An 11,225-nucleotide genomic window follows, 5' to 3' on the forward strand; every position below is an offset into this window, starting at 1 on the left:
AATGGGCCCTCTTGTGTGTGATATGCTGATACTTCAGATTTCCATTTGGGAGGGAAACACTGGGTGGAATAGACTTTGACTTTGACACTTTTGGTCCTGGCTGGTACCCAGAACTGTGGCGGTGTCTGAAAATTAGAGCTAATCCTGAGCTGGTAAATTAGAATCCCGATCTGAATTGCCACTAATTTCTCAGGGTTGTTTGCATCGCAGGTTTTGGTTTGGGGACAAAAAGTTACCTTCATTTTTCCAAACCTGTAAGAAGTTTGGGTTTATGTTTTGGGCAGGATTGGGTTGTTATTTTATTACAATCAGTTTGTTCCCTCTCTGATGTGGACTCCCTTCATCTGCCAGAGCAGAAAAGCATTGCAGTCTCAAAGGAAACTACAGTTCAGTTGGCTGGTGGGATGAAGCTGTAACCAGCTTACAAAGGCCTGGTCTACACTATGACTTTAATTCGGATTTAGCAGCGTTAAATCGAATTAACCCTGCACCCGTCCACACAACGAAGCCATTTATTTAGAAATAAAGGGCTCTTAAAATCGATTTCTGTACTCCACCCCAACGAGCGGAGTAGCGCCAAAATAGATTTTGTCATTTCAAATTAGGAGTAGTGTGGCCGCAATTCGATGGTATTGGCCTCCGGGAGCTATCCCACAGTGCACCATTGTGACCGCTCTGGACAGCAATCTGAACTCGGATGCACTGGCCAGGTAGACAGGAAAAGCCCCGCGAACATTTGAATTTCATTTCCTGTTTGCCCAGCGTGGAGAGCACAGGTGACCACAGATAGCTCATCAGCATAGGTAACCATGCAGGCCGATAATCGAAAAAGAGCACCAGCATGGACCGTACAGGAGGTACTGGATTTGATCGCTATATGGGGAGAGGATTCAGTGCTGGCAGAACTTCGTTCAAAAAGACGAAATGCCAAAACTTTTGAAAAAATCTCCAAGGGCATGATGGAGAGAGGCCACAATAGGGACTCAGATCAGTGCCGTGTGAAAGTCAAGGAGCTCAGACAAGCCTATCAAAAAACAAAGGAGGCAAACGGTCGCTCCGGGTCAGAGCTGCGGACATGCCGCTTCTACGCCGAGCTGCATGCAGTTCTAGGGGGGGCCGCCACCACTACCCCACCTCTGACCGTGGATTCCCAGGCGGGGATAATCTCATCAGCTACACCTGAGGATTCTGTGGACGGGGAAGAGGAGGAGGAGCAGGAGGAGAACGAGCTTGCAGAGAGCACCCAGCACTCCGTTCTCCCCAACAGCCAGGATCTTTTTCTCAGCCTGACTGAAGTACCCTCCCAACCCAGTATCCAAGACCACGACCCCATGGAAGGGACCTCAGGTGAGTTTACCTTTTAAAATATAAAACTTGTTTTAAAAGCAAGGGTTTTTAATGATTACTTTGCCCTGAGGACTTGGGATGCATTCGCAGCCAGTACAGCTACTGGAAAAGTCTGTTAACGTGTCTGGGGATGGAGCGGAAATCCTCCAGGGACATCTCCATGAAGCTCTCCTGGAGGTACTCCAAAAGCCTTGACACAAGGTTTCTGGGCAGTGCAGCCTTATTCCGTCCTCCATGGTAGGACACTTGACCGCGCCATGCTTGCAGCAAGTAATCTGGTATCATTGCATCACAAAGCCTGGCAGCGTATGGTCCCGGTGTTTGCTGGCATTCAAGCAACATCCGTTCATTATCTTGCTGTGTAATCCTCAGGAGAGTGATATCGCTCATGGTAACCTGGTTGAAATACGGGAATTTAATTAAGGGGACAGAGGTGGCCGTTCCTACTGGGCTGTTTGCCTGTGGCTGAAAAGAAATCCTTCCCTGCAGTTAGTCAAGAGCGGGGGGGGGGAATTGGCCCAGAGCTTTTCGCGTTTGGCTAGCAGGGATCTTCCCGATACCAACCACGCGGTGGGGGGAGGGGTAAAGCGATCATCCCAGAGAATTGGATGGGTGGGGGGGGTTAGTTTGTTTTCTGCTGCTGAAGGTTAACAGGAAAACCGCAGCACTCAACGGGCTTTGCTTGGTATGTGGGAAAGGAGGGCGCAGAAGCCGAAAGACAATGGCTTACCATGGCTGCATGCAAGCCGAATTCTGTTGCCCGGACCTGCGTCTGTGATCTCTAGCAGCAAAGCCACAGGCACTCAATATTAAGAGGCAAAATGCGACCTTGCACAGAAATCACATGTGCTATGTAATGTGAATAGTGTTGGTCACCATGAAAGAGTATAAGCATTGTTCTGCAAAATGTATCTTTTTAAAAAATTCTCTCCTTTTTTCCCTCCCTCCAGCAGCTGCAAATTCTTCAAGCCTCCCTCCTCCGTCCCGAAGGCTATCACAGATAAGGCGTCGGAAAAAGAAGACGCGAGACGATATGTTCGCAGAAATCATGGAATCCACCCGCAGTGACAGAGCTCATCTGAATGAGTGGAAGGACACGGTTTCAAAGTATAGGAAAGAAGCCAGTGAACGTGAGGACAGGAGGGACCAACGTGAGGACAGGAGGGACCAACGTGAGGACAGAAGGGACCAACGTGAGGAGAGGAGAGACGCTCGAGATGAGAGGTGGCGGCAGGAAGATCAGAGGAGGCAGGATGCAACGCTGGGGCTGCTGTGTGAGCAAACAGACATGCTCCGGCGTCTGGTGGAGCTTCAGGAACGGCAGCAGGATCACAGAGTGCCGCTACAGCCCCTGTATAACCCCCCTTCCCATGTTCCATAGTCTCCTCACCCAGACGTGTAAGAACGCGGGGGGGAGGCTCCGTACACCTTCCCATTCCACCCCAGTGGACAGCCCAAGCAAAAGGCTGTCATTTTTTTAACCTTTTTTTAGTGGCCTTTTCCTTCCCTCCTCCCAAACCCCACCCGGGTTCCCTCCCTCGTTTTATAATCTATGAATAAAGAATAAATGATTTTTAAACGATAGTGACTTTATTTGGTTTGAAAGCAAGCTGGGGGAAGGGGGAGGGTGGGTTCCTTACAGAGAATGAGTCAATAAAGGGGGCGGATTTTCATGAAGGAGAAACAAACAGATATTTCACACTGTAGCCTGGCCAGTCATGAAACTGGTTTTCAAAGCTTCTCTGATGCACAGCGCTTCCTGGTGTGCTCTTCTAATCGCCCTGGTGTCTGGCTGCACGTAATCAGCAGCCAGGCGATTTGCCTCAGCCTCCCACCCCGCCATAAAGGTCTCCCCCTTACTTTCACAGAGATTGTGGAGCACACAGCAAGCAGAAATAACAATGGGGAGATTGGTTTGGCTGAGTTCTGAGCGAGTCAGTAACTATCGCCAGCGACCTTTTAAATGGCCAAATGCACATTCTACCACCATTCTGCACTTGCTCAGCCTGTAGTTGAACAGCTCCTGACTCCTGTCCAGGCTGCCTGTGTATGGCTTCATGAGCCATGGCATTAAGCGGTAGGCTGGGTCCCCAAGAATAACTATTGGCATTTCAACATCCCCAACGGTTATTTTCTGGTCCGGGAAGTAAGTCCCTTGCTGCAGCCCTTTAAACAGAGTAGTGTTCCTGAAGACGCGAGCGTCATGAACCCTTCCCGGCCATCCCACGTTGATGTTGGTGAAACATCCCTTGTGATCCACAAGTGCTTGCAGCACCATTGAAAAGTACCCCTTGCGGTTTATGTACTGGGTACCCTGGTGCTCCGGTGCCAAGATAGGGATATGGGTTCCATCTATCGCCCCACCACAGTTAGGGAATCCCATTGCAGCAAAGCCATCCACTATGACCTGCACATTTCCCAGAGTCACTACCTTTCGTAGCAGCACCTCAGTGATTGCTTTGGCTACTTGCATCACAGCAGCCCCCACAGTAGATTTGCCCACTCCAAATTGATTCCCGACTGACCGGTAGCTGTCTGGCGTTGCAAGCTTCCACAGGGCTATCGCCACTCGCTTCTCAACTGTGAGGGCTGCTCTCATCTTGGTATTCTGGCGTTTCAGGGCAGGGGACAGCAAGTCACAAAGTTCCATGAAAGTGCCCTTACGCATGCGAAAGTTCCGCAGCCACTGGGAATCATCCCACACCTGCAACACTATGCGGTCCCACCAGTCTGTGCTTGTTTCCCTTGCCCAGAATCAGCGTTCCATGGATAGAACCTGCCCCATTAACAACATGATCTCCAAAGCACCGGGGCCCGCGGTTTGAGAGAATTCTGTGTCCGTGTCCATGTCCATGTCCTCATCACGCTTGTCGCTGCGCTGCCACCGCCGCCGCCTCCTCGCCTCGTTTTTCTGGTCCTGGCTCAGCATAAACTCCACGAGAATGCGCGAGGTGTTTACAATGTTCATGACTGCTGTCTGGAGCTGAGCGGGCTCCATGCTCGCCGTGGTATGGAGTCTGCAGTGTTCACCCAGGAAAAAAGGCGCGAAATGGTTGTCTGCCGTCCGTTGCTTTCATGCGGGGAGGGAGGGAGGGGTGAGGCTGTACCCAGAACCACCTGCGACAATGTTTTTTGTCCCATCAGGCACTGGGATCTCAACCCAGAATTCCAATGGGCGGGGGAGACTGCGGGGAACTATGGGATAGCTATGGGATAGCTACCCACAGTGCAACGCTCCAGAAATCGACGCTAGCCCCGGTACATGGACGCACACCGCAGAATTAATGTGCTTAGTGTGGCCGCATACATTCGACTTTATACAATCTGTTTCCCAAATTTGAATTATATAAATTCGGATTAATCCCGTAGTGTAGACGTACCCAAAGAGAAGAATGGGTAGTTGGTTATATTTTTGACTCACAGGATTCTACGTATTCCATGGAGACTTTCTATGAGATTCTGCCATACAGACTACCTCTTAAAGCTGCTTAATCTGGAGCCTTACTATATCACACATGATTAGTGCAGTTAAATCCTCCTTAATTAATAAAGAACAAATCCTTCAAAATATCTAAGTGCAGTGAAAGGTGGTGGGATCAAAGATGGCACTCTAACATAAATACAAGAGAGAGAAAAAGACTCTACTACCACTATTAAGTATACCCAGAGCCCCATGTATTTGCTGTGGAATTCACCCCTTGCCACAAAAATTATGCTCCAGAATCTCAGCCCTCATTTTAAAACCAAGTTTCTATCCCTTAGGGTTGCCAAAATAACCTTGAATATGCAAGCAAAGTGTAAAGTGATAGTATTGCATCTGAGGCCTGGTCTACACTACGTGTTTAGGTCGACTTTCGCCGTGTTAAATCAAATTAAGCCTGGACACGTTCACACGACGAAGCCCTTTCTTTCGACTTAAAGGGCCCTTTAAACCGGTTTCTTTACTCCACCTCCGACGAGGGGATTAGCGATAAAATCGGCCTTAGGGGGTCGGAATTGGGGTAGTGTGGACGGAATTCGACGTTATTGGCCTCCGGGAGCTATCCCACGGTGCTTCATTGTGACCGCTCTGGACAGCACTCTCAACTCAGATGCACTGGCCAGGTAGACAGGAAAAGCCCCGCGAACGTTTGAATTTCATTTCCTGTTTGCTCAGCGTGGAGAGCACAGGTGACCACGCAGAGCTCATCAGCACAGGTAACCGTGATGGAGTCCTAGGATCGCAAAAGAGCTCCAGCATGGACAGAACGGGAGGTAGGGGATCTGCTCGCCATATGGGGAGATGAATCAGTGCTAGCTGAACTCCGAAGCAGTAAACGAAATGGCAAAATATTAGAAAAGGTCTCCAAGGCCATGAAGGACAGAGGCCATAACAGGGACGCACAGCAGTGCCGCGTGAAAATTAAGGCGCTAAGGCAAGCCTACCACAAAGCCAGAGAAGCAAACAGAAGGTCCGGGGCAGAGCCGCAAACATGCCGCTTCTACGCGGAGCTGCATGCCATTCTAGGGGGTGCAGCCACCACTACCCCAACCGTGTGCTATGACTCCCTCACTGGAGAAACACACAGGGAAGCGGGTTCGGGGTATGAGGAAGATGAGGATGGAGATAATGTAGATAGCTCACAGCAGCAAGGAAGCGGAGAAACCGGTTTCCCCAACAGCTAGGATATGTTTATCACCCTGGACCTGGAACCAGTAACCCCCGAACTCACCCAAGGCGTGCTCCCAGACCCTGAGCGCACACAGGGGACCTCTGGTGAGTGTACCTTTGTAAATATTACACATGGTTTAAAAGCAAGCGTGTTTAATGATTAATTTGCCCTGGCAATCGCGGCCAGTACAGCTACTGGAAAAGTCTGTTAACGTGTATGGGGATGGAGCGGAAATCCTCCAGGGACATCTCCAGAAAACTCTCCTGGATGTACTCCCAAAGCCTTTGCAAAAGGTTTCTGGGGAGGGCTGCCTTATCCCGTCTGCCATGGTAGGACACTTTACCACGGCAGGCCAGTAACACGTAGTCTGGAATCATTGCATAACAAAGCATGGCAGCGTATGGTCCCGGTGTTTGCTGGCATGCAGACAACATCCATTCCTTATCGCTCTTTGTTATCCTCAGGAGAGTGATATCATTCACGGTCACCTGGTTGAAATGGGGCGATTTTATTAAGGGGATATTCAGAGGTGCCCGTTCCTGCTCTGCTGAACAGAAATATTCCCCGCTGTTAGCCACGCGGTGGGGGGGAGGGGTGAAGTGATCATCCCAGAGAATTGGGTGTGGGGGGGAGGGGAGTTAGTTGGGTTTGTGCTGCATGTTAACCCTGAAACCGCAGCCCCTCCTTTTACATTGCAAACCCATTTTAAATGGCCAACCCAATGGGTGATTGGTATGGGAAATGAGAGCACTACTGTTTGAAACCATTCCCACATGTTAAGAAGGTTAAAAAAGCCAAAAGACTGTGTCTTACCATGGCTGCCTGCAAGCCGAAATCTGTGTCCTGGCACTGCGTGAGTGATCTCTCACACCAAACTGGCAGGCCCTCAATATAAGAGGAAAAATGCGACCTTGTAACGAAAGCACATGTGCTGTGTAATGTGAACAGCAAAATTTAACGTGAAAGAGTGTACCCATTGTTCTCTAAAATGTGTCTTTTTTAACCACCTCTCCCTTCTCCTCCACCAGCTGGAAATGTTTCTCCTTCACAGAGGCTAGTGAAGATTAGAAAGAGAAAAAGGAGGACGCGGGATGACATGTTCACAGAGCTCCAGATGTCCTCCCTCGCTGACAGAGCACAGCAGAATGCGTGGAGTCAGTCAATGACTGATTACAGAAAAGCACAATATGAACGAGAGGAGAGGTGGCGTGCTGAATCGCGGGATGAACAGAGCAAGTTGCGGGCTGAAGATGATAGGTGGCGTCAGCTTGCAGACAGAAGGCAAGAGTCGATGCTCCGGCTGCTGGAGCATCAAACTGATATGCTCCAGCGTATGGTTGAGCTGCAGGAAAGGCAGCAGGAGCAGAGACCGCCGCTACAGCCCCTGTGTAACCAACAGCCCTCCTCCCCAAGTTCCATAGCCTCCTCACCCAGACGCCCAAGAACACGGTGGGGGGGCCTCCGGCCACCCAGTCACTCCACCCCAGATGATTGCCCTAGCATCAGAAGGCTGGCCTTCAATAAGAGTTAAAGTTTTAAACTGCAGTGTGTCCTTTTCCTTCCCTCCTTCCCCCCCCCATCCCGGGCTACCTTTGCAATTATCCCCCTAGTTGTGTGATGAATTAATAAAGAATGCATGAATGTGAAGTAACAATGACTTTATTGCCTCTGCAAGCGGTGCTCGAAGGGGGGAGGGGAGGGTGGGGTGGTTGGCTTACAGGGAAGTAGAGTGAACCGGGTGGGGGGGGGGGGCGGAGGGTTCATCAAGGAGAAACAAACAGAAGTTTCACACCGTAGCCTGGCCAGTCACAAAACTCGTTTTCAAAGCTTGTCTGATGCGCACCGCGCCCTGCTGTGCTCCTCTAACCGCCCTGGTGTCTGGCTGCGCGTAATCAGCGGCCAGGCGATTTGCCTCAACCTCCCACCCCGCCATAAATGTCTCCCCCTTACTCTCACAGATATTGTGGAGCGCACAGCAAGCAGCAATAACAATGGGGATATTCTTTTCGCTAAGGTCTGAGCGAGTCAGTAAGCTGTGCCAGCGTGCTTTTAAACGTCCAAATGCACATTCCACCACCATTCGGCACTTGCTCAGCCTGTAGTTGAACAGGTCCTGACTCCTGTCCAGGCTGCCTGTGTACGGCTTCATGAGCCATGGCATTAAGGGGTAGGCTGGCTCCCCAAGGATCACGATAGGCATTTCAACATCCCCAACGGTTATTTTCTGGTCCGGGAAGAAAGTCCCTTCCTCCAGCTTTCGAAACAGAGCAGAGTGCCTGAAGACGCGAGCATCATGTACCTTTCCCGGCCATCCCACGTTGATGTTGGTGAAACGTCCCTTGTGATCCACCAGGGCTTGCAGCAGCATTGAAAAGTACCCCTTGCGGTTTATGTACTCGGTGGCTTGGTGCTCCGGTGCCAAGATAGGGATATGGGTTCCGTCTATGGCCCCACCACAGTTAGGGAATCCCATTGCAGCAAAGCCATCCACTATGGCCTGCACGTTTCCCAGAGTCACTACCCTTGATATCACCAGGTCTTTCATTGCCCTGGCAACTTGGATCACAGCAGCCCCCACAGTAGATTTGGCCACTCCAAATTGATTCCCGACTGACCGGTAGCTGTCTGGCGTTGCAAGCTTCCACAGGGCTATCGCCACTCGCTTCTCAACTGTGAGGGCTGCTCTCATCCTGGTATTCTGGCGCTTCAGGGCAGGGGAAAGCAAGTCACAAAGTTCCATGAAAGTGCCCTTATGCATGCGAAAGTTTCGCAGCCACTGGGAATCGTCCCAGACCTGCAACACGATGCGGTCCCACCAGTCTGTGCTTGTTTCCCGGGCCCAGAATCGGCGTTCCACGGCATGAACCTGCCCCAGTAACGCCATGATTTCCACATTGCTGGGGCCTGTGCCTTGTGAGAGGTCTATGTCCATGTCAATTTCCTCATCACTCTCATCGCCGCGCTGCAATCGCCTCCTCGGCTGGTCCTGGTTTTGCTTTGGCATGTCCTGGCTCTGCATATACTCCAGGACAATGCGCGTGGTGTTCATAGTGCTCATAATTGCCGCGGTGATCTGAGCGGGCTCCATGATCCCAGTGCTAGCTATGGCGCCTGGTCTGAAAAAAGGCGCGAAACTAGTATCTGATGGACCAGGGGAAGGAAGGAGTGAGGGAGGGAGGGGCGAGTGACGACATGGCGTACAGGTACAGGGAATTAAAATCAACAAAGGTGGCTGTGCATCAGGGAGAAACACAAACAACTGTCACACAGAATGGCTCCCCCAAAGATTGAACTCAAAACCCTGGGTTTAGCAGGCCGTTGATTTCACGGAGGGAGGGGGAAGCTAATGAATACAGAACAAATCTATTTTTTACATCTTAAGCTGGCAGCCAACGGTGCAGCATGACTGATAGTCACTGCAGTACGATGACGACAGATACCAGTCGTAATATACTATCTTCTACCAAAAGGCAAGGGGCTGCTGCTGTGTAGCAATGCAGCCCCACGTCTGCCAGCCCCACGTCTGCCAGCACCCAAATCGCCCTCGGCCTCTTCTGGGTGCTTAGCAGAAAATACTGGGCGCTTGGCCGAAAATAGCATACTACGACTGGTAGCCATCATCATCAAGACAGTTCAATAGGACTGAGCATGTCTGCCCAGGTGTCTCTGATCGAACCGCAATATGACGACGATGGATACCAGTCATAATATACCATCTACTGCCAAAAGGCAAGGGGCTGGTGCAATGCAGCCCTACGGCTGCCAGCCCCACAGCTATCAGTCATGCTGCACCATCTACCGCCAAAAGGCAGTTAGCTGCTGCTGCTGTGTAGCAATGCAGTCCCACGTCTGCCGGCACCCAGATGACATATGGTGACGCTGAGCTGAGCTGAGCGGGCTCCATGCTTGCCGTGGTATGTTGTCTGCACAGGTAACCCAGGTAAAAAGGCACGAATCTATTGTCTGCCGTTGCTCTGACAGAGGGGGAGGGGCCTGACGACAGGTACCCAGAACCCCCCGCGACACTGTTTTGCATCATTCAGGCATTGGGATCTCAACCCAGAATTCCAATGGGCAGCGGAGACTGCGGGAACTGTGGGATAGCTACCCATAGTGCAATGCTTCGGAAGTCGACGCTAGCCTCGGTACTGTGGACGCGGTCCGCTGACTAGAGCACTTAGAGCATTTTATGTGGGGACACACACAATCGGCTGTATACAACCGATTTCTATAAAACCAGCTTCTATAAATTCGACCTAATTTCGTAGTGTAGACATACCCTGAGACTGCAGCTAACCTGTGCTCAGAGTGCTAACTGCTGTGAATATCACATTCATCTCAATTTGAACAGCTGTGGATCTTGTGAGACAGTGGTTATGAGTCCATGAGTGTGCTAAATTCTGGCATTTTTCCAGAATGCCACAGAATTTAGCATTTCTATCATCATAGAATTCACCATTTTGCTGCAGAATTTTGTTTTCTGGCTCTCTGACCTGCTGGGACCTGATTGTAACTGCCTCAGTCATGCTCAGTCTCTAGCTTTTCTCACGGTGTGCAGTTATTTGGATAGGATTATGGAGCATGCTCCCAGCAGTGTTCAATAGAGCTAGGCAGCAGGGATCAGGGTCAGGGAACCAGAGCTGCAGTCCAGCTTGCAGCCAGGGAGTGGGGGTTGAGGGAGTCAGAGTATAAACTAGGCAGCCTAGAGAACAACACAGTAGCTGAGGCATATTGATCTGAGGAGTTGAGCCATTAATGCCAGTTACAGGCTCTCTCTTTGCCTGGCACAAATAAGAGGAAGGAAATTCTGAGCTAGGCTGCCTGGGCAGCACTATGGATACAGAGACTAGGGGAGTGGAGCTGAGCTGTCCGAAAAGCATAACAAAAAACCCATCTTCAACAAATAATCACACATTAATTTTATATCTGTGAGTGTTTCCAAGTATGAGCTCCAGCAAGTACATGTTTTATGTGGGGCTTGGGAGGTGGGAACAAAAAGAATCTCATAGTAACAGAATAAATTCATGTTGCTTTGGAATTTATGAATTGCTGCTGCAGATTTGGGGTATTGTTGCTGTGGAATATGATCCCATTGTGCAATGGCCCTGAATATAACAGAGCTGAATGTCAATATGATACCAGTATAATGAAGATAGCTGGAGAGAAATAAAGCTATGTACCATGTGACATGCAAGACTTAAATTATGCAACAAGGCCTCCTGATTT

Source organism: Emys orbicularis, chromosome 4, assembly GCF_028017835.1.
Source record: "Emys orbicularis isolate rEmyOrb1 chromosome 4, rEmyOrb1.hap1, whole genome shotgun sequence".
Lineage (NCBI taxonomy): Eukaryota > Metazoa > Chordata > Testudines > Emydidae > Emys > Emys orbicularis.